Below are 24,055 nucleotides of genomic sequence, written 5' to 3' on the forward strand. Positions count from 1 at the left end.
AGAGAGAGGGGTCAGAGTGGGGGGGGGTGAGAGAGAGGGGTCAGAGGGGGGGGGGTGAGAGAGAGGGGTCAGAGTGGGGGGGGTGAGAGAAAGGGGTCAGAGTGGGGGGGGAGAGAGTGGGGTCAGAGTGGGGGGGGTGAGAGAGAGGGGTCAGAGTGGGGGGTGAGAGAGAGAGGGCTCAGAAAGGGGAGGGGTCAGAGTGGGGGGGGGGTGAGAGAGAGGGGAGGTGAGAGAGAGAGGGGTCAGAGTGGGGGGGGTGAGAGAGAGGGGTCAGAGTGGGGGGGGGTGAGAGAGAGGGGTCAGAGTGGGGGGGGTGAGAGAGGGGTCAGAGTGGGGGGGGGGTGAGAGAGAGGGGTCAGAGTGGGGGGTGAGAGAGGGCTCAGAGTGGGGGGTGAGAGAGAGAGGGCTCAGAGAGGGGAGGGGTCAGAGTGGGGGGTCAGAGAGGAGGTGAGAGAGAGAGAGAGAGGGGGTCAAAATGGGGGGGTGAGAGAGGGGAGGTGAGAGAGAGAGGGGTCAGAGAGGGGAGGGGTCAGAGTGGGGGGTCAGAGAGGAGGTGAGAGAGAGAGAGAGAGAGGGGGTCAAAATGGGGGGGTGAGAGAGGGGAGGTGAGAGAGAGAGGGGTCAGAGGGGGGGGGGGTGAGAGAGAGAGGGGTCAAAGTGGGGGGAGAGAGAGGGGTCAGAGAGGAGGTGAGAGAGAGAGATCAGAGTGGGGGGGGTGAGAGAGAGAGAGAGAGAGAGAGGGGTCAGAGTGGGGGGGGTGAGAGAGAGGGGTCAGAGTGGGGGGGGGGGGTGAGAGAGAGGGGAGGTGAGAGAGAGAGAGGGGTCAGAGTGGGGGGGGTGAGAGAGAGGGGTCAGAGTGGGGGGGTGAGAGAGAGGGGTCAGAGTGGGGGGGGTGAGAGAGAGGGGTCAGAGTGGGGGGGGTGATAGAGAGGGGTCAGAGTGGGGGGGTGAGAGAGAGGGGTCAGAGTGGGGGGGTGAGAGAGAGGGGTCAGAGTGGGGGGTGAGAGAGAGAGGGCTCAGAGAGGGGAGGGGTCAGAGTGGGGGGGGTGAGAGAGAGGGGAGGTGAGAGAGAGAGAGGGGTCAGAGTGGGGGGGGTGAGAGAGAGGAGTCAGAGTGGGGGGGGGGGTGAGAGAGAGGGGTCAGAGTGGGGGGGGGGTGAGAGAGAGGGGTCAGAGTGGGGGGGGTGAGAGAGAGGGGTCAGAGTGGGGGGGGGGGTGAGAGAGAGGGGTCAGAGTGGGGGGGGGGTGAGAGAGAGGGGTCAGAGTGGGGGGGGTGAGAGAGAGGGGTCAGAGTGGGGGGGTGAGAGAGAGGGGTCAGAGTGGGGGGTGAGAGAGAGGGCTCAGAGAGGGGAGGGGTCAGAGTGGGGGGGGGTGAGAGAGAGGGGAGGTGAGAGAGAGAGGGGTCAGAGTGGGGGGGGTGAGAGAGAGGGGTCAGAGTGGGGGGGGTGAGAGAGAGGGGTCAGAGTGGGGGGGGGGGTGAGAGAGAGGGCTCAGAGTGGGGGGTGAGAGAGAGGGCTCAGAGAGGGGAGGGGTCAGAGTGGGGGGTCAGAGAGGAGGTGAGAGAGAGAGAGAGGGGGTCAAAATGGGGGGGTGAGAGAGGGGGGTCAGAGAGGGGAGGTGAGAGAGAGAGAGGGGTCAGAGGGGGGGGGTGAGAGAGAGAGGGGTCAAAGTGGGGGGAGAGAGAGAGAGGGGTCAGAGAGGAGGTGAGAGAGAGAGATCAGAGTGGGGGGGGGTGAGAGAGAGAGAGAGAGAGGGGTCAGAGTGGGGGGGGTGAGAGAGAGGGGTCAGAGAGGTGAGAGAGAGGGCTCAGAGAGAGGGCTCAGAGTGGGGGTGGGGGGAGAGAGAGATAGGGGAGGTCAGAGAGGAGGTGAGAGAGGGAGAGAGGGCTCAGAGTAGGGGAAGGTTAGAGGGATGGGTCCGAGTGGGGGAAGGTTAGAGGGATGGGTCAGAGTGGGGGGGGGGTGAGAGAGAGGGGGGAGGTGAGAGAGAGAGGGGGGGTCAGAGGGGAGGTGAGAGAGAGAGAGGGGTCAGAGAGGGGAGGTGAGAGAGAGAGAGGGGTCAGAGAGGGGAGGTGAGAGAGAGAGGGGTCAAAGTGAGAGGGGTCAGAGGGGAGGTGAGAGAGAGAGAGAGGGGTCAGAGTGGGGGGGTGAGAGAGAGGGGTCAAAGTGGGGGGGGTGAAAGAGAGATGGGTCAGAGTGGGGGGGGGTGAGAGGGAGGGATCAGAGAGGGGGGTGAGAGAGACCCCTAGCCCTGTCTGCAGTCCCTCCTGTGCACCCCCTGTCTGGTAGGTGTGTGTGATGCCCAGTATCTTCCATACTCCTTTCCAGTGACTGTCCCGGACAGGTAGCAGTCCCTGGCTGCCGGCCCTCTGGGGACCCTGATCCGCCTGTGCTTGGGGCCCGCTGTCAGTGCTGTGGTGGAGATGAGGGCGGGTAGAAGTCCCTGGCTGCCAGCGCCTCCTGCCGGTCCTTCATGGACCCCGATCTGCCTGCCCTCGCTGCCCGCTGTCAGCATTGGGGGTGGAGAGGAGGGCGGGTAGCAGTCCCTAGCTATATATAAAATAAGTGCAGCGCTAAACCATAAACATGTGAATGGCTAAAAAAATAACCCAAAAGTGAAACTATGCCAAGTATAGTAACTGGAAATAGAGTGAATCAATACATATAGTATAATGACTAACAATAAAAGTGAATCAACACAGAGACCACTGAAATGAGCATAAAGGTCTATAATATCATGTGTTAAACTCTGTGACCAGAGTCCATAAAGATGAAAGGAGTCTTCTCAGACAGTGGGGGTGCTTAAACATAGGATGTTGGCTCAAAACAGAACTGCACAGCAACCACAGGTAATGCGTCATGAACATCTGAAGTTGGATACTCTTACCGGATGTTGTGGGACATATCTGCCATATAGCAGTACGTCTGTCAGAGCCTGAGGAGATAGCCTCCCGTGGAATCCGCCAGGTTGTTGTCCCTTCTGTCCCGATCTCGAATAGGCAGGGTTGTCCCTTGGGTCACAGTCACCGATAGCCAGAATCGTCACGGATAGCGACTGTCCCCTCACTCACACGCTCTCCAACTCCAGGCAAGTTCAAAAGGCAAGGGCAATCAGATAAATGAAATCATGGAGAAAAAAGGGGCTCCACATGGCGTAGGTCAAAAAATAAAAGGATTTTATTGGATAAAAAGCCTTACAAGATAAAAAAAAAGTGATCACTGAATAAAAAAATAGCAACGTGGGAAGCAAACTCCCTACACGTTTCGACTAAAAAGCCTTCAACTGGGGCATGAGTTGCCCCAGTTGAAGGCTTTTTAGTCGAAACGCGTAGGGAGTTTGCTTCCCACATTGGTATTATTTTATTCAGTGATCACTTTTTTATCTTGTAAGGCTTTTTATCCAATAAAATCCTTTTATTTTTTGACCTACGCCATGTGGAGCCCCTTTTTTTTCTTTTTTCTCCATGAAAGCTCACTGCTCGAAGGATCACTGAGAGATGTTAATAGGTCTCCTTTAGAGAAAGCCGGAAGGGAAGCCCCCTGATGGGGATGGAGAAACACCGGGTCTGGCCGAAAGGGTTTCTTGTCTTTTCAAGAAAAAAAAAAGTGAGTACCTCGGACGCTTCTCAGTCTTTTGGCTAAGATCATGTGTAGTATCTGTTCTTATCAGTTACCAAGTGGTGGCGCTGTGCTACTGTCCCTGTCCTATGGTGGTAGGTTAGGGGTGGCGGTGGCTATGGCTATGCAAATCCACTTGGTGTAATGGTAACCTGGAAGGTTAGTATCAGTGGGGAACCGAACCCAGACTGCTCAACGTTCACTGAGGGCTGGCACTAGGTTCTCCCCGACAAAGCTGGAAGGGTTGCCTAATGATGGGGATGGAGAGGCAATGGGTCTGGCTAAAGACCGGGTCCTGAAGAAAGCCCGTGGTGTATGTGCCCCTGGAGAGGCAGTCCAGGGGTGTCGCAATTCTCACCTTGAGTGTGGGCTCACTTTGCGTTTTGCCGGCACCTAGGTTACTGCACCATCACACTTTTTTCGCACCTGCCTCTTGGGCCCGGCCTTTTGGCTAGGACCAGAGGAATTTTTATTCCTGGCCGGAAGGCCGGCCATTGTATTACACAGCACCTTGCACATCCCACTTCCTTTTTCCCCACCTTTATGTTTGTTTTGTTTTGTTTTTGGGCATGTACACGTTTTCACGTTTGATTAGTAGGGTGTAAGTCCTCGGACCTGCCCTAAACGTCTTGGAAGGGGGTGTAGACATGGCCTTCTGGCTTGGTTCGCCCTCTCTCTTGGGGTCTACCTTCGGGGGAGCCCCCACCTAGTATTCGGGGTGGTCCGTTTCGGCAGACCTCCCAGAGAACGTGGTCCGTCTGGTTTCAGCCAGATGGACTAAGTGAAGTACCTCAGTGCCCATCTGGAGCCTAACGCCCCAGGGGATCAGGGTTAAAGTCCTTCCACTTCGGAGAAGGACTATGCGTACACCCTGTGCACTTTGTGTTCACTTTTTGATGTGCACTTCTTTTTTTTTTTTTTGCATCGGGTGGAGTTTTTGGGTGTGTTTTCACACGCCACTGGCTTTTCAAAGTCAACAAAAAAAAGTGAGTACCTCCAGTCCCTGTCAGGAGCCTTGCACCTTGGGGGATCAGGGTAAGGTTCCTTCTGGTCTGGTCCTCCCTCTCTCATGGGGTCACCCTTAGGGGGAGCCCCACCTAGTACTTGGGGTTGGTCTGTTTCGGCAGACCTCTCAGAGAACGGGGTCCGTCTGGTTTTGTCTGGTCCAAGCCTTGCGCCTTGGGGGATCCAGGTAAGGGTCCTTCCTCTTCTAAGGTGGACCATGTGCACACCCTGTGCACTTTTTTTGTGTTCTCACTTTTGTGGCTGGGGACCTAGCAGTCGGTCCAGTAGCAGTGTATTTTGCTTTTGTTCTGCCCTAGGCAAGACTAAAATCGGGCGCCCCAGCATCTAAATTTGTCCCCCCCCTCAGCCGCAGGATATACCGTTCTTCTCTCAGGGTCTGATGAGTAGACATGTGCAATTCGTTTAATTCCGAATTCGTTTTTTCACGAATTTTGACAAATTCATTCATTCCGAAATGTTTCAATTTCAGAAATTTCGGAAATTCGAAGTTTCGGAAATAACAAATGCTGTATCTAAACGAATGGAACGTAACAATCTAATAAAAATAAATAACAATAATAATAAAACCTTATTATTATTATTATTATTATTATTATTATTATTATTATTATTTATTTGTTCCATTCCATTTGTTTAGATGCAGCATTCGTTATTTCGGATAATTCGTAACTTCAGATCAATTTGTATTCGTTACTTTCACAAACAGCCAAATTTGAAAGGAAATTCCAATACCTATAATTTAATAGTTATTATTTTGCATTTTAAAGATTATTTTTTTTTTTTTTTTTTTTCCTTTTCAGATTTCTGGATTTTCGAATTCTAGCACTCAGTCCAGTAGTGGTGTATTTTTGCTTTTTGTTATTCCCTAGGCAAGACTAAAATCGGGCGCCCCAGCATCTAAATTTGTCCCCCCCCCCCCTCAGCCGCAGGATATACCGTTCTTGTCTCAGGGTCTGATGAGTAGACATGTGCAATTCGTTTGATTCCGAATTCCTTTTATTAACTAATTTTGACAAATTTGTTAATTCCGAAATTTCAAATTTCCTGAATTTTTGAAAATTCGGGATTTCAGAAATTCTAAATTTCGGAAATTGGAAATTCAGAAATTGGAAATTTTGGAAATTGGAAAGTTTTTTTGGATTTCCGAATTTTCGAATTCGAAATTCGGAAATTTGAAAATCCGAATTTCCGAAAAAACAAATGAAACTAAAACGAACAAATTTTTTTTTTTTTGTCAGTGCACATGTCTACTGATGAGAAAGCTGCAGCCATTCACAGTGAACAGCTGAGGCTTCCTCATCAGACCCTGAGAACATGATTCATCCAAGTGCCACATATGTGGTCAATGGGGCAGATGATCAGTGCCCTGATTATCAGTGTACATGTCCCCTTTCACACTGGCCAGTTTTGGGTTCTCTCCTTCCCTCCCAGAACCACACGCTCGCTGTGGCACGCACCCGGCACACTCTGATTGATGTGTCCTTCAGACACAGCTGATCACAAAATCGGGATAAACAGCTAATCACAGCGGCTGTTTACATTGTGATTGGACACAGCTGATAATGTAGTAAAGAGACACTGTGATTGGACACAGCTGAACACGTGGTACAGAGACACTGTGATTGGCTCTTTACCCCAATAATGTGATCAGCTGTGTCTGAAGGACACAGCGATCACAGAGCGTGCCGGGTGCGTGCGGTTCTTGGAGCACGTTAATAGACACCCACATAGAACTGGACGACCGCGCTATAGCTATCATTCGGCTATAGCGCGGTCACCTGGGGGGGTGCCTCAGCACCACTGAAAAATGCCACCCAAGGCATACGCCTTGTTTGCCTCGCGGTAGATACGCCACTGACTCCGTCTACAGATTCCCTTGACTAGGGTGCACAGACCCTTTTCAGTCTTAGCTGTTGATAACTCTCCCTTGTCCATGGACCTAGTCACCTTTATACCTATTACTCTGACCATTGGGGAATTTTCATAGGGAGACCGCTTCTACTTGATAACATCTCCTGCCTATCCCCTTATCTTAGGTTATCCTTGGCTTAGACTCCATAACCCGCACATAGAATGGTCTACAGGAAAGACTGGGTCCTGGTCCCAGACCTGCATCCAGAACTGCATTAAAACTGCTGACCAGTTGCCCATTTGTAGTTTGTTTGTGGCCAGTACCAGCCATGTGCCTTTTTATTACAGTGCTATTTCGGATCTTGATCCTGACAGCTTTTCCAATTGTGACTCCAGTTTGCATAGCTATTTGCCTGTATATGACTGTTGTAGCAGAAGACACCTGAAAAGTTTATGGAATCCTCTAGAGGCCACCTTTCCAGCCAATTTCCACAGTTTGAACATTTTCCTCCTAGGGGCTGAACTTACCCGTTGTGTCTCGCAGCCTTGAGCCTTGTTTGGAAACTTCCTCCAAGTTTCACAATATCTTCCCTCCACCACAAGTAATGGGGGGGGTCTTTCCCCCTGACCTTTTGGACTCTATTTTAAAGGCCAAGTCTTGTGTTCCACCAAATCTACCCCCTGGAGATGTTTGTTCCCGTCCACCTTAGGCATAAAGTGCTTTCAGAAGCACATAACGCTAGGCACCCAGGGATTACTAAAACATTTTCTTTGGTTTCTCACAGGCATTGGTGGCCCTCGCTCCATAAGGATTTCTGTTCCTATGTACAGTGCCTTGAAAAAGTATTCATACCCCTTGACAGTTTTGTCATGTTACAACCAAAAAACGTAAATGTATTTTATTGGGATTTTATGTGATGGACCAACACAAAGTGGCGCATAATTGTGAAGTGGAAGGAAAATGATAAATGGTTTTTCAATTTTTTTTTTTACAAATAAATATGTGAAAAGTGTGGGGGGCATTTGTATGGCGCCCCCCGGAGTCAATACTTTGTAGAACCACCCTTCGCTGCAAAAACAGCTGCAAGTCTTTTTGGGGATGTCTCTACCAGCTTTGCACATCTAGAGAGGGACATTTTTGCCCATTCTTCTTTGTAAAATATCTCAAGCTCTGTCAGATTGGATGGAAAGCGTCTGTGAACAGCAATTTTAAAGTCTTGCCACAGATTCTCAATTGGATTTAGGTCTGGACTTTGACTGGGCCATTCTAACACATGAATATACTTTGATCTAAACCATTCCATTGTAGCTCTGGCTGTATGTTTTGGGTCGTTGTCCTGCTGGAAGGCGAACCTCCGCCCCAGTCTTTTGCAGACTCTAACAGGTTTTCTTCTAAGATTGTCCTGTATTTGTCACCATCCATCTTCCCATCAATTCTGACCAACTTCCCTGTTCCTGCTGAAGAAAAGCATCCCCACCACATGATGCTGCCACCACCATGTTTCACGGTGGGGATGGTGTGTTCAGGGTGATGTGCAGTGTTAGTTTTCCCCACACATAGCGTTTTGCTTTTAAGGCCAAAAAGTTAAATTTTGGTCTCATCTCACCAGAGCGCCTTCTTCCACATGTTTGCTGTGTCCTCCACATGGCTTCTTACAAACTACAAACAGGACTTCTTATGGCTTTCTTTCACCAATGTCTTTCTTCTTGTCACTCTTCCATAAAGGGCAGATTTGTGGAGAACACGACTAATAGTTGTCCTGTGGACAGATTCTCCCACCTGAGCTGTGGATCTCTGCAGCTCCTCCAGAGTTACCATGGACCTCTTGGCTCTTCCCTGATGAATGCTCTCCTTGCCCGGCCGGTCAGTTTAGGTGGACGGCCATGTCTTGGTAGGTTTGCAGTTGTGCCATACTCTTTCCATTTTCCGATGCTGGATTGAACAGTGCTCCATGAGATGATCAAAGCTTGGGAGATTTTTTTTTTTATAACCTAACCCTGCTTTATACTTCTCCACAACTTTTATCCCTGACCTGTCTGGTGTGTTCTTTGGCCTTCATGATGCTGTTTGTTCACTAAGGTTCTCTAACAAACCTCTGAGGGCTTTACAGAACAGCTGTATTTATGCTGAGATTAAATGACACACAGGTGGACCCTATTTACTAATTAGATGACTTCTGAAGGCAATTGGTTCCACTAGATTTTTGTTAGGGGTATCAAAGTAAAGGGGGCCAAATACAAATGCACGCCACGCTTTTCACATATTTGTAAAACATTTTGGAAAACCATTTATCATTTTCCTTCCACTTCACAATTATGTGCCTCTTTGTGTTGGCCCATCACATAAAATCCCAATAAAATACATTTATGTTTTTGGTTGTAACATGACAAAATGTGGAAAATTTCAAGGGGTATGAATACTTTTTTCAAGGCACTGTAAAAGCTTTCAAAACCTGTGCTCGCTCTAAGTTCTCAGAAGTCAAGCCCTCTGGATTACCCCTACTTTTGCCTGTCCCTGAACGCTCTTGGACGCACATCCAGGCTAACTTGTCCTTAAGTACTGCCGCCTCTACACCTGCCGATGTGGTCCATTCCTCCTTTGCACCAGTTACTCCAGTCCAGCCCATACCAGTTGAGCCTCCTGCTTTTTCATATTCAGGACTTTCACTAACCTGGATTCACCCTACTGCAACTACATCTGCTCAAACCTAAGACGTTCCATCCATCTTTTGGATAGACTGCCTCATTTGACCAGGTGGGGCCTTCAACCTTTTCTTCAAGACACTCTGCATTCAGCTTGTGCTCCAGTTATCTAGCTGATATGTCACCTGCTAACCTAGCTGGCCTCGCTGATCCCCTGGTTTTTGCCCAGCCTGATGGCCCTGTGCTGGATGTCCAGCTTGTCTGTAAGGGTTCGGGGGGCTCTTTCTCAGAAGGGAGTAATGACAGGAGTGTCTAAACGCTCCGGTTCTTTGACGGCATCCTGGTTTTGGATCTGATACATCCTCTCTGCCTGTCCACCTGCAAAGTAATTGAAGTAGCCAATCTCTGGGTGGAGACCAGTTCTAATTTAAGCCAGCCAAGCCTGCAGTCTCATGCTTGTGATATTGCGTGTGTAATCCATGTTCCAGGATCTCTGTTTGCCCTGCTCTGCTAGATTAGATTCCCTCGCTGATGACCTTGACTATTCTCTGAACCTGCCTTTTGACTATGGATTTTGACCCCAACTATTCTGAACATTGCTTGCCTTGTACCTGGACTGTCAACCGCTCTGCCTGTCTGCCAATCGCAAGTACCTGTTTGCTTTGCTCAGTTTGCGCCTGCCCTGGCATGGTGGCCAAGCACAATAGCATTGTGTATAAGTCCTGGGGGCAACCGAGAACAGGTAGGCCCGCTTGCCTTAAAAGGAAAGGGGCTGCTAAAGGTGAACACAGAAGCCAGTTATCGTAGCTGACCACCTGCAATAGGGGTAAGCGTGACAATGGGCCTACCACTGGCTATTGTCCACCCCTTCATTGCACTGCTTTTGGACTTCCTGATTGTATCAGAATTCCTGCGTCCCTCAATGGACAAGAAATGGTCATCTTTTTGTAATTGCCATAAAATCTGATTCTTTGAGTCCATTAAGGGACACAGGTCCCAAACCTTTGTGTTTCTTGGTCTTAATACTGCTTTTCCACAAAACTAAGACATTCTGGGTAGAGATGGAATTCTATAGGGGCTGGCTTACAATTTTTTTTTTTTTTTTGCAAGTGTCTCAACCTCCAGTAGGCGGCAGTATAACCTGACTTTTTGAAAACCCCAAGTATCAAAATCTTTTCTTTTGCTGCCTTTCTGTTGGTTTAGGGTGAAGAACTGATGAACATGAAAGTTGAGGGTGAAGGAGAGACTTCTATGAGGGATGATCAGCAATATACGGAGGAGGCTGGAATGACGAGGACATTCATAGAGGAGGACACTCCTACAGAGATCAGCACAGGTGAGCCATAATATATTCTTCTCTTATCTCTGCTCTGTTACTGCACACTGATTGGTCCAAAGTCCTATGGTCACTTGTTCTATGGTAAAGGGTCTGCAAGTCTGAACCTTAACCCTCTTGTTTATCAGAGGTCACATGACCCAGTGCCTAGGCTTGTGGTTGTGTAAAGAGCATGGACCTCCCAGTCCCCATTGGTTCCTGCTCTTCTGACAAGGCTGTGTAAATGTAGAAGTGATCTGGGAGGGGGACCAAAGGCCCTTTGACTGAAGAGGGGGGAGAGTCCCAGCCGGTTGGGACATCCACAGAGAACATCTGCTCACTCATATCTACCTGATCCAGATGGAATCTTGATGGAAGTGAACTAACCCTCTCATATCTATTGATGATGTTTTTATATTTTTCCAGGACACGCCATGGAGAAACCCTCAAAGGATCTTCTCACTTTATCTCCAGGTTGTAGAAAGGAAGATGAGGACATCACAGGAGATTGTGACGGAGAAAAGACAATGAGCTCCACTATGGATGGTGGACTTCACAGTGTGGATAGACCATCAAATCCCTCTGAATCTGAGAAACCTCATACTGTGAGGGATGGTGCCGGGATTCAGAGGGAGAAGACATTTCCATGTCCTCAGTGTGAGAAAAGTTTTAGCTCTGGTTTAGGTCTTTTTATACATCAGGGAACTCACAGGGAGGATGGACTTCATACCTGTTCTGAGTGCGGGAAATGTTTTCTACATAGAGGACAACTGGTCTTACATCAGAGAACTCACACTGGTGAGAAGCCGTATTCCTGCCCAGAGTGCGGGAAAGGTTTTAGACAGAGATCATATCTTGTTTTACATCAAAGATTTCATAATGGTGAGCAGCCGTATTCCTGCCCTGAGTGCGGAAAATGTTTTTCAGTCAAAGCAGAACTTGTTGTACATCAAAGACATCACACGGGGGAGAGGCCGTATGCCTGTTCTGAGTGTGGAAAATGTTTTATACGGAAACCAGCACTTGTTCAGCATCAAAGACTTCACACAGGGGAGAAGCCGTATTGCTGCCCTGAGTGCGGAAAATGTTTTTCAAGCAAATTTGGACTTGTTCAACATCAAGAATATCACACCGGGGAGAAACCGTATTGCTGTCCTGATTGCGGGAAAAGTTTTATTAGTAGATCAGCACTTGGTGTACATCAAAGGTCTCACACGAGGAAGAAGCCGTTTTCCTGCCCTGAGTGCGGGAAATCTTATGGAGTGAAATCAGAACTTAATAGACATCAAAAATCTCACATGGAGAACAAAGCCGTATGCCTGCCCTGATTGTGGGATATCTTTCTCACAAAAGTACAGCCTTAGAGGAGTCACACAAGAGAGAAGGCAAATTGCTTTCCTGAGTGTGGAAAAAGTTTTTCAAGGACGTCTGATGTTACTAAACATCATATTATATGCCGTATGCAAGAACAGCTTGTCAGCCATCGAAGATCTTACACGGGGGGAAAAGCTGAACTCCTGCCTTGAGAGCGGGAAATGTCTCATCTTACCAGAACCCACACAATTCTCAGGAGTATTAGAGTCCTGAGTGTGGGAAATGTCTTCTATATGGATCATATTTTGCCATACATCAGATCTCACACTGGGAAGAAGCTCACCTTGATATCCACCTCAGAAAACACATGGCTGAGCGCTCCTCTGATCTTTATCATGGAAGATACACTTTATAAGGAAATCAGAGATCACTAAAGACTTCAAAGTTCTGTCTGACCTCCTCTGCTAGGAGAGAGAAGGAGGGGGTGTCACTGCTGGTTGGGTCCCTCTAGGAGAGAGAAGGAGGGGGTGTCACTGCTGGTTGGGTCCCTCTAGGAGAGAGAAGGAGGGGGTGTCACTGCTGGTTGGGTCCCTCTAGGAGAGAGAAGGAGGGGGTGTCACTGCTGGTTGGGTCCCTCTAGGAGAGAGAAGGAGGGGGTGTCACTGCTGGTTGGGTCCCTCTAGGAGAGAGAAGGAGGGGGTGTCACTGCTGGTTGGGTCCCGCTAGGAGAGAGAGGGAGGGGGTGTCACTGCTGGTTGGGTCCCTCTAGGAGAGAGAAGGAGGGGGTGTCACTGCTGGTTGGGTCCCTCTAGGAGAGAGAAGGAGGGGGTGTCACTGCTGGTTGGGTCCCTCTAGCTGTGTAGTCTGATCTTCAGCCGAAGCCTCAAAGGCATGTTGACTGCGGAGCTAGCTAATGATCATTAAGAGAAGGGGAGATCGGACTACAGGACTAACCATTTCAGTGTAGTAGGTATCAGCCTGCACAAAGACCTTCATTTTGCCTAGAGAGCCATCTGCTGACTGAAAGTGGTCAATATTTTAAAAATATATAATCTATGTGATAAAAATGCAAAAAAATGTTGTTTTCTAATGTGAAACAAATGATTATTAAAAATGTCAATGCTTAAACTTTTGATGTTCTTTGTAAGTTGATTGATAAAAGTTTGCCTTCAGATCTGTTTGATGAAATCTTCTTCCTTCCTTTTTTTTCTAACACTACAAGTAAGGCCCATCCTGTAGGTTTTAGTTTTAGTCTTTTTTTTTTTTTTTTTTCTTGCCACATCAGCGAGATAATTTTCTCTGGGAGTCCTTTTTCAATTATTAAAAATTCAAATTTCTCCCATTCTTTCGTCACATCATCGTGGCCATATAAATTCCATCAGTTTACACCTTATAACTTATCTAAGCGGTATTTGTTTTTCATATTTCCATTCACTCCCACATATTATTCCCCCCTGGCCCTGCCCCCTCTACCCCGAGACCGTACCCATCCTGTTCCCCCCCCCCCCTTCTCCTCCGGGGACTTCTCTTCTACCTCTATTTCAGCCTCCCAGCACTCCTTTCCACTGGTCAGTGGGTCGCTATCTTTTCTTACTAGGAAATCCATATCTCAGCGGCTCTCAGGGATTCCTTAAATTCGACCCAGGCTCTCCATTCAGTTTGTAGTTTAGTTTTAATCTTGTGTCTTAGTAGTTTGGTTTTACCGGCTTGTACTTGTTGGAACAGCCGACTCTGCCCCTTCTCATAAATCTCTGGACGTCTGTAGTAGACTTCAATGACAAGTCCATCAGTTCATAGGCCCGTCTATCATTCTTTCCGTAATTCCTCCTCCGCACCATCACCACCTCCAACCACAAGATCATCTTTCTTCCTCATTTTCACATCACATCTAACATAAAGAAGCCCCCCTCAATCTCTTCTATGTCCCGTGTTCCTCTAAACAAGAATATCAGCATAAATACAAACAGCCCAGTCTTGTGAGAAGTCAAGCCATGTTTCTGGAACACCAACTAAGTTCTCAGATCTGTATGATGAAATGTTGTTCTCTTTTCCTTTTTCTAACACTACAAGTAAGGCCTGTCCTGTGAGTTTTAGTCTTTAATCTTGTGTCTTAGTAGTTTGGTTTTACCGGCTTGTACTTGTTGGAACAGCCGACTCTCCCCCTTTTCATAAATCTCACGACATCTGTAGTAGACTTCAATGACAAGTCCATCAGTTCATAGACCCGTCTATCTTTCTTTCCCTCCTCCACACCATCACCACCTCCAACCACAAGATCATCTTTCTTTCTTACTTTCACATCACCTCTAACATTCTTTTCTATTACCGCGTACACACGGACGGACTTTTCAACGGACTAGGTCCAACAGTCTTTCCGACGGATTTTGCAGCGTAGGTCCGCCAGCCTTTCAAATGAATGGACTTGCCTACACACGATCACACCAAAGTCAGATGGATTCGTACGTGATGACGTACGACCAGACTAAAATAAGGAAGTTCATAGCCAGTAGCCAATAGCTGCCCTAGCATCGGTTTTAGTCCGTTGGACTAGCATACAGACGAGCGGACTTTTCGACCTGACTCGAGTCCGTCGGACAGATTTGAAACATGCTTTATTTCTAGGTCCATCGGACTTTTGGGGAAAAAAAAAAGTCAGCTGGAGCCCACACACGATCGAATTGTCCGCCGGACTAATCCCGTCGGACCTAGTCCGCTGGTGTGTATGCGGCATTAGTCTCGTGTCCCTCTAAACAAGAGGATCAGCATGAATATAAACAGCCCAGTCTTGTTAGGAGTCAAGCAGTGTTTCTGGCTTAGCTATGACTAAGCACTCTGTGTAGTGTGAAAAGCGTAAGCTTCGTTCCACTCTGCTGTGACCTGTATTTTGGATGACACTTTATTGAATAAAGAGTTGAAGCTGGGGGAGAGGATTTGTATGATGGGGGATTTGAAGTCGTGGCGGGGATTAGTGCTAGGAGAAGGGATGTGGGATAGTATTTGTACTAGGAGGGGGGAATTGGAGTGTGGGGGGGGATTAGTTCTAGGAGGGTGGATGGAGAAGAGGAATTGTGCTGGGGAGGATTTTCACAAGTGGAGGATTTGGAGAGGGGGAGGATTAGTGCTAAAAGGAGGGAGGGGGGAAATACTGTATGTGGTAGGAGAATTTTTTTTTGGGGGGCGGGGTTGAAGAGGAATTGAACTAATAGGGGGGGATTTGTGCTAGGAGGGGGAATTTGGGGAGGGGAGAGAATTTGTCCTAGGAGGTGGGATTTGGGGCAGGGGTAAGATTAATGCTAGGAGCAGGGATGGGGGTTGTGCAAGGAGGGGGGATTTGGGGAGAGGAGATAATTTGTGCTAGGGGGGATTTGGGGCAGGGGAGAATTAATGCCCAGGAGGAGAGATGGAGAAATTTGTGCTAGGATGGGAGGGGGGTTTGTACAAGGATGGGGGCATTTGGGAAAGGGGAAGATTAGTGCTAGGAGGAGGGATGGGGAGAGAATTTGAGCTGGGGGAGGATTTGAGGGGGGGATTTGTGCTAGGAGGGGGCGTTTGGGGAGGGGAGATAATTTGTCCTAGTAGGTGGGATTTGGGGCAGGTGCATGATTAGTTCTAGGAGCAGGGATGGGGGGTTGTGCATAAGGGGGGATTTGGGATGGAGGGATGGGCGAGATTTGGGCAGAAGGATTTGTGCTTGGAAGGGTAATATGGAGAGGATTTATGCTTGGGGGAGAGGATTTGTGTTAGGTGGATTGTGGGCGGAGGATTTGTGCCAAGAGGGGGGAGGGACATGGTGAATACATCTGATCTCCACCACCTCAATCACAGCAACCCACTAAAACCCTAGAGAGATAAAGGTAGGAATTTGGCTTAACAAAAGGGGGGGGGGGGGGTGAATAATCACTGATTGGTTACCAGGGGTAGATTCAGGGGTGTCATAGGTCTTGCAAAGCAACATGGGAAGGTTTTTTATCGTGGCATGCCTAAGCTTCTCTACATGGACAATTAGAGGCTAATCACAACAAGAAGTCAGCAAAATCAGTAATTTCACTCCGCTCATCCCAAGCAGAAATATATGTCTACCCCCCTTGGTGGGAGTGAAGATGACCCCATCTATAAGGATATATAGTACATACACACACAGCACAAGGCCGTGTTCATACTACGAGACGTTTCTCGGGGCTGCAGCTCCTCTGAGCTCCACAAGGTGGGGATCTCACTTCTACCCAGACAGGAAGTCTCTATGGATGACAGGAAGTGATGTCGGTTACAGACAGGAAGTGTAAGGATACAGACAGGAAGTTATGGGCGAGAGATAGAAGACATTGCTGGAACTGGCAGCAGAGAAGGTAATAAGATCTTATTTTATCATAGCTCCCGTCCTTCTCTCTTATCGGGATCCAAATTGCTCTGTCCATCTTTCCACTTTAAATGTCCATCTTTTCAATCTGATGCACACACAGACAAATTCAACTGCCCAAAGTGTTTATTCATCACATCAGTAGTGCTGGGCGAACAGTTCGGCCGAGTATAATTATAACATTGGCTGTTGGGCAAATACCCGAATTGTCAGGGCATTTCACCGTTTGTTTCGGCCAGCTGAACGCCCCACAATGCGCCGCACAGTGCATTCTAAGAACTGATTGGCCAAAGCAATGAAGGCTTTGGCCAATTGGGGCACAGAACACTGTCAGAGCCATGATTGGAGAAAGTCATGATGACTTAGGCCAATTATGGCTCATTGTTTATAGATCCACCCCACACTATAAAAGGTTCCTTCCCAGAGGAGCCATTTGCAGTGTGATATCGGAGTGGGGAGAGATAAAACAGGGTTCTGTTCATTGCTATTAGCGATTTAGTGTGCTATTGTGCTTCTATTGTGAGTGTAGAGTGTCAGTGTAGTGTGAATACAGTGATAGTGCATTTTTACTGTAGTGTCAGTGTAGTGCATCCGTGCAGTATTACTGCAGTATGTTGAAGTGTATCAGGGCAGTTTTACTGCAGTATACTGAAGTGTGTCAGTGTAGTGCATCTGTGCAGTTTTACTGCACTATATTGCAGTGCAGTTTTACAGCAGTGTATTGTAGTGTGTCAGTGCAGTATATTGAAGTGCGTCAGTGCAGTTTTACTGCAGTATGTTGTAGTGCGTCCGTGCAGTTTTACTGCAGTATATTGTAGTGTGTCAGTGTAGTGCATCTGTGCAGTTTTATTGCACTATATTGCAGTGCAGTTTTACAGCAGTGTATTGTAGTGTGTCAGTGCAGTATATTGAAGTGCGTCAGTGCTGTTTTACTGCAGTATATTGTATTGCGCCCTTGCAGTTTTGTTGCAGTGTATTGTAGTGCAGTTTTACTGCAGCATATTGACATGTGTCAGTGCAGTTTTACTGCAGTATATTGTAGTTTGTCAGTGCAGTTTTACTGCAGTATATTGTAGGCATCCGTGCAGTTTTACTGCAGTATGTTGTAATGTGTCAGTGCAGTTTTATGCAGTATGTTGTAGTGTGTCCGTGCAGTTTTACTGCAGTATATAGTAGTGCATCCCTGCAGTTTTACTGCACTATATTGTAGTGCGTCAGTGCAGTTTTACTGCACTATATTATAGTGCGTCAGTGCAGTTTTACTGCAGTATATTGAAGTGCGTCAGTGCAGTTTTACTGCAGTATATTGTATTGCGCCCCTGCAGTTTTGTTGCAGTGTATTGTAGTGCATCAGTTAGGGCTGAAACAACTAATCGATTAATCAACAACTAATCGATTATGAAATTAATCGATTACTATTTTCATAATCGATTAATCGGCCAGTAACATAATGGGGTTAAAAAAGCTAAAATTAGCCCTACATAGTACAAAAAGAGCAAATAATCTCTACTGTAAATATTACTTTCACTGTTGCACAGTAAAAAAAAACGAAGGGCTAATTTTTTAATTTTTTTTAACTCCATTATGTTACTAAATGTCTTAGGCCTGGTTCCCACTCATGTGTTTTTTGGTGCTTTTTGCAGAAATGCACTACAGTTCATTTAACATTCTTTGCTTTTTTCAGCTGCTGTGTATTTGGAAAGGGTCAAGGACCTTTTTCAATGCAAAACGGTGCTTTTTTGGTTCAATATACTTCAATGGAGAAGCTGCAGAAAAGCATGTAATATTACAGTTCTGTTTGAAAATCTGCAAAACAGTCTAGAATTTTTTTTTTTTCTTTCAATAAAAAAATTTGATCTGAGTCTGATGATATTTACCAGATTCAACCTCTAATAGTATATAGAGTATATCTCTTCTGTCTGTTATTCTCAGAGAGGATTAAAGATTTTACTCCCTAACCATATAGTTGGTTATTTATATTTACCCCCTATTTAGGAATAAATTGCCTTTTTTAAACTTTACATATTAAATAAATTATACACCACGCTTCTTGTTAAGGTTATTAACCGATTAATCGAAACAATAATCGGCCAACTAATCGATTATGAAAATAATCGTTAGTTGCAGCCCTAGCATCAGTGCAGTTTTACTGCAGTATATTGACTTGTGTCAGTGCAGTTTTACTGCCGTATATTGTAGTTTTTCAGTGCAGTTTTACTGCAGTATATTGTAGTGTGTCAGTGCAGTTTTACTGCAGTATGTTGAAGTACGTCAGTGCAGTTTTACTGCAGTATATTGTATTGCACCCCTGCAGTTTTGTTGCAGTGTATTGTAGTGCATCAGTGCAGTTTTACTGCAGTATATTGACTTGTGTCAGTGCAGTTTTACTGCAGTATATTGTAGTGTGTCAGTGCAGTTTTACTGCAGTATATTGTAGTGTGTCAGTGCAGTTTTACTGCAGTATATTGAAGTGCGTCAGTGCAGTTTTACTGCAGTATACTGTAGTGCAGTTTTACTGCAGTATATTGTAGTACGCCCCTGCAGTTTTACTGCAGTGTATTGTAGTGCATCAGTGCAGTTTTACTGCAGTATGTTGTAGTGCATCCAAGCAGTTTTACTGCAGTATATTGTAGTGTGTCAGTGTAGTGCATCCGTGCAGTTTTACTGCACTATATTGTAGTGCATCAGTGCAGTTTTACTGCACTATATTGTAGTGCGTCAGTGCAGTTTTACTGCACTATATTGTAGTGCGTCAGTGCAGTTTTACTGCACTATATTGTAGTGCGTCAGTGTAGTTTTACTGCAGTATATTGTAGTGTCAGTGCAGTTTTACTGTAGTATATTGTAGTGCATCAGTGCACTTTTACTGCAGTATATTGTAGTATGCCCCTCCAGTTTTACTGCACTATCTTGAAGTGCCTCAGTGCAGTTTTACTGCAGTGTATTGTAGTGCAACAGTGTAGTTTTACTGCAGTATATTGAAGTGCGTCAGTACAGTTTTACTGCAGTATATTGACGTGTGTCAGTGCAGTTTTACTGCAGTATATTGTAGTTTTGTCAGTGCAGTTTTACTGCAGTATATTGTAGTTCATCAGTGCAGTTTTACTGCAGTATAGTGAAATGAATTAGTGCAGTTTTAGTGCAGTATATTGAAGTGCGTTAGTGCAGTTTTACTGCAGTATATTGTAGTGCGTCAGTGGCAGTCCTCAAGTTAAAGTGCATCAAACACAACTGATTGATTAAAGTGCATCCAATTACACATTTCCCGTCTCTATTACATTTCAGTAATAGGCCCCCCCCATCATGTTTTGGAGGCCAACAAGGAGGGGCAGATGTTCCCATGGCACTGTGAGGGGGCCAGCAGCATCTTTGTTCACAGGCAAAGGTGGACGTGGTAAATCCTTAGGCAGGCCACCATTTTCTCTGTTTAGTGATGTTGCCCATGCTTTCCAGCCACAGCATGCAGAAGAGGTGGTGGACTGGCTTACAAAACCATCCTCATCCAAGCAGAGACTAGTGCGCAGTCCAGCGCAGCTGCCAAAGCAGCCTATTCTGCCTCCTTGTTTAAAGCTGCTCCTACCATAGCCCCAGCATCATGCATTAAGGAGTCAGCTGGGTTATTTGAACACAGCATCAGCCACTTGCTTCTTGACGATGCACAGCCATTGCTTGATTCTGATGTTGGTTCTGAGGTTGAGAAAGAGAGGAACATGGGCTTACAGAGAGGGGAAAAACACTAATAAACAGCAAATTGGCAGTCATGCTTCCTCAGCTGCAGCGTATTGCCATGTGGGCTCCAGTGATGATGAGGATGGAGGGGGATGGTGATGTCTCTGACGTGACTTTGGTGCCGGATAGAGCAAAGGAGAAAAGTGAGGGTGAGGCACAACTCCAATGAAGGCAGGATGTTTTCCAGAGGCAGCCATCATGGAAGAGTAGAGAGCAGCCACTGTATTCAATCAGATTGTGGAGCTACAGCTGTCTTGGCCTTTTTTAGCACATTTCCAGCTGATCGCACTGTTGCAATTTGTAAACTTTGCCTCAAGTAGATCAAGCATGGCAAAAAAAGCCATTTGGGTACCACATAGTTGACCAGGCATTTAACCTCCCACCACGCAGCTCGTTGGCAAGAGCACCTGAAAGCCACACTAAAGGGACACAATTGTGCTCCTCCTCCCTCCTCACCTTTCAGGTCTACCCCTGCTATATCTCATGACCTCTCAGCAGCCTCCACTGACAAGAATGATGGTATAGCAAAGGGTGGCACAGGTCCTTGCAACACGTCTGTCAGCAGCACACCACCAGCTGTTGAGTATAGCAGGAAAATGTATCTTCCCCAGGTGCTGCATCGAAAAAAAAAATAGTCACTGCCACCCACATGCCTAGCATCTAAATTCCACCTTATCCAAATCTCTGGCTTTACCAATCCTTCCTTTCCGTCTGGTGGATTCTGCCCCCTTCCGTGAATTTGCAGAATGTGCTGTACCACAATGGCAGGTTCCCAGTTGCTATTTCTTTGCACGTAAAGCCATTCCAGCTCTATACCATTACGTGGAAGGAAATGTTGAGGCACCATTGGGCAAGGCAGTCAGCTACAAGGTCCACCTTACTGCTGATTCATGGTCCAGCAAGCATGATTAAGGATGATATATTTTGTTCACAGCACACTAGGTAACTCTGCTTGCAACTAGGAAGGATGCAGGTCAGGGCTCAGTGCTGCAGAATGTTGTGCCCCCATGTCTCCATACAGCTTGTGGTGATGATGCAAGATTTGTCAGCTTCACCCCCTCATACTCCTCTCCATGCCCTCCTCTGCTGAATTGTTCTATGAACCACCAGTACCCCCTAAGCGTCAAGGGGATATTCAATGAGTCAGGCTAAAAGATGCCATGCAGTGCTTTAGCTGGTCTGTCTGGGGGACAATAGCCACACCGGAGCAGAGATCATTTCAGCTCTGAAGGGACAGGCCCAGAGGTGATTCACGCCACGCCAGCTTGAGCCAGGAATAGTGGTGTGCTCATAATAGCACTAACCTCCTGTCCGCCCTCAGACAGGGAAAGTTGACATGAGCCATACCTGGCACATGTCCTTAATTTGGTGGTGCAGAATTTCTTAAACAGGTACCCAGGGTTGCAAGATCTTCTAAAGCAGGCCAGAAGACTCTGTAGCCATTCCATGCGGTCATACACAGCCAATGTTCAGTTGACTGATATTCAGCGGGATAACCATTGCAGTCTTGGTTACTGAATCCCTCCGTTTAAAGACTGAGGAGAAGAATAAATTCAAAACCTTTGCCATCTCTCCATCCTTTGTAACCAGATTCCCTTCATTCTTTATGGGGCCAATATGATATTTCCTCCCTCTTTTACTATTTGTGTACTTAAAAAATTTCTTGGGTTTTTTTTTTTACTCTCCTCCACTATGTGCCTTTCATGTTCTATCTTAGCCTCCCTGATTGCTCCTTTCAGTTTCTTATTGCATTCTTTCTTATTGCAGCCTTGTATTTTTTGAAGGCCTTCTCCTTTGCTTTTATATGCATTTTTACAAAGGAGTTAAACTCAAAAATGTTGTACTAAAGCGCTGAAATGAATATTTGAAATGTTGAGATAGGTGACTGAAAGAAAACTAAATAATTAAGCTGCAAACATAAAAGTGATCAGGCACCTAAAAGTTACACTACTATCGAGCTGATAACCAGTCTCAATAGTGTATGTCACTGGCTCCTCCTATGCGTTGCATCACCCGACTTTTTCAAGGATTCTTGAAAAAGTCACGTGTCTGGTGACGCAACACGTAGGAGGTGCCAGTGACATACACTATTGAGGCTGGTCATCAGCTCGATAGTAGCGGTATATATATAGAGGAAGTAGCACGCACCAAGCGGCTGATTGTTTTTACGCAAAGTATCCAGAGTTATGTGAGTGTATCTCTTGCTGAACTTTATTCCGGTGTATTTTTCACTGCGCAATGATATGAATCTTTGCTTTATTGCATGAATCTATTGGCATCTGAGAGCGGTTATTAGATCACGATCCTTTGCAGCAACAAGTAAAATCCTAGAGTGAGAAGGAAGTATTGGAGCGGACTTATGTTTGGCATTGGGGTGGACTGTTTACATGTAATAGCAACATTGGCTTATCAACTGTGTATTTCTGGGATAGCTTTACATGGGGTAACCCACAGAGTTGGTGTATGTTGATGACCATTAGGATTTATGATTGCTGACAACCACACCCATCAATACCAGACCCATAGTACCTTTTATCTCCTCATTCATCAATATAATATAATTATTTGGTATATATTTTTTGATATATTATTTTATGGTTTTGATTAGATGGGATTTCATTATATTAGCACAGGACACATACATTGACTGTAAGGTTAATTAAGGCGCATTATTTTGTTCACTATATATACATTGGAGTTAAGCCAACCAGGACTTATTTTTAGCTCTTTTAAATTTATTACCCATTGGGATGCACTGACTAATACCCTTATTTAATATGCTTTTAAAGCACACCCATTTTTCCTCCGTGTTCTTTGCTCCTAGGAATTTATCCCATTTAATATCTTCTAGCAAGGAGCGTAGTTTATGGAATTTGGCTCTTTTGAAATTCAGTGTCTTTGTATTCCCCTTATGTTTCCTATTTTTGTGATTAATACTGAAACTGCTTTGTGACAGATAAAATAGCACGTCTGTCCACAGACTCCATTGACCGGCTGACATTTTTCAAAATGAATAATTCTTGGATTAGCAACAGCTATCAAGCCCCTGATGCCAATGTCACAAATTAAGTGTTTTTGGGATGTGGAATCTCTGCAAGACTGTCTAGGTCTAGGCTGTCTAGCTTTGTGGGTGTTGATTTCATCTGGAAGAATATTTTTGGTTTAGGTTTCATGGGCACAATAAACACCTAAGGACCAATATTTCCACACATGTTTGACAGGTGCATATAATTTAAATTTTTTACAGCAAGGCCAATTCTTGCTTTCATCAGTACTACCTCTATAGCAGTGGTTCTCAACCTGGGGGTCGAATGACCATTTTTCAGAGGTCACCAAATCCCGGGCTGTTCTTGAATCCCGCACCACTCACCCAGCCTTTTCGCGGCCTCCTTCAGCTGGGCTGTTTCTGGAGCCCATGGCTGCCTACTCAGCCTCTTGGCAGCCGCCCATTCAGTTCACGGCGGGGGGGCAGAGACTAGAGGTCAGCTGACTGATGAGGAATGTGACGTGGGAGGGGATAAAGGAGACCCTATCTCCTGATTTCTGCATAGGTGTCACTGCTGCAAGACACCACAAAGTCGGAGACATAGTGAGTAACACTACCTGTGATTATAGTTGCCATTAAAAGTCCCCACTGCAGTTCTCAGATCAACAGATGACCTTGATCAAGAGCACCCAAGTTGGCTGATCAGAACTCTCCCAGCACTGCCACTGATCCCACCCCCCACCAGCACTGGTACTCATCCCAACTCCCCACCAGCACTGACACTCATCCCCCCCCCCCCACCACCACCAAGGAGTAAGAAAAGGAATAAAAATAGAGAATATATGAAAGGGAGAGGAAAAGAGGGGGAGGAACAAAGAAAAAGGGAGAGAAAGAATAAGCGAAAGAACAAGAAAGAAGGTTAGAGAGAGGGATGGGGGAAAAAAAAGAGAAATTAGGATAGAGAGAGATAAAAGGGAAAGAAAGGAGAACAAAGAGAAACAATGGTACATCCTAAAATGTACCATAAGGGGTTTTAATACTGTACAAGTGGAAGGGACTCGAGCACTAAATGTTCATGGGTTAGGGGCGCAAATGTCTTACCTTGGGTGCTGACAACCCACGCTACGAAAATAATTTTACTGTTAGGGGTCCCCACAACTTGGGAAATTTTATCAAGGGGTCACGGCACTAGAAGGTTGAGAACCACTGTTCTATAGG

The 24,055-nt window shown here is 46.4% G+C and overlaps 3 protein-coding genes across 3 annotated transcripts in view; 2 read left to right on the plus strand and 1 right to left on the minus strand.

Moving 5' to 3' along the window:
• LOC141104768 (uncharacterized) overlaps nucleotides 1-24,055 on the plus strand; it is a 280,800-nt gene that overhangs the window by 168,092 nt on the left and 88,653 nt on the right. The window lies entirely within an intron of this gene.
• Nucleotides 1-24,055, minus strand: part of LOC141104988 (uncharacterized) — a 443,832-nt gene that overhangs the window by 82,123 nt on the left and 337,654 nt on the right. The gene's annotated exons all lie outside the window — the stretch shown is intronic.
• Nucleotides 15,710-24,055, plus strand: part of LOC141105002 (uncharacterized) — a 57,984-nt gene continuing 49,638 nt past the window's right edge. Inside the window, exon 1 of the mRNA XM_073594810.1 lies at nucleotides 15,710-16,111. The gene's annotated coding sequence lies outside the window, so the exon portion shown is untranslated. The remainder of the gene's footprint in view (nucleotides 16,112-24,055) is intronic.

This window comes from Aquarana catesbeiana, linkage group LG08 (genome assembly GCF_042186555.1).
Source record: "Aquarana catesbeiana isolate 2022-GZ linkage group LG08, ASM4218655v1, whole genome shotgun sequence".
Lineage (NCBI taxonomy): Eukaryota > Metazoa > Chordata > Amphibia > Anura > Ranidae > Aquarana > Aquarana catesbeiana.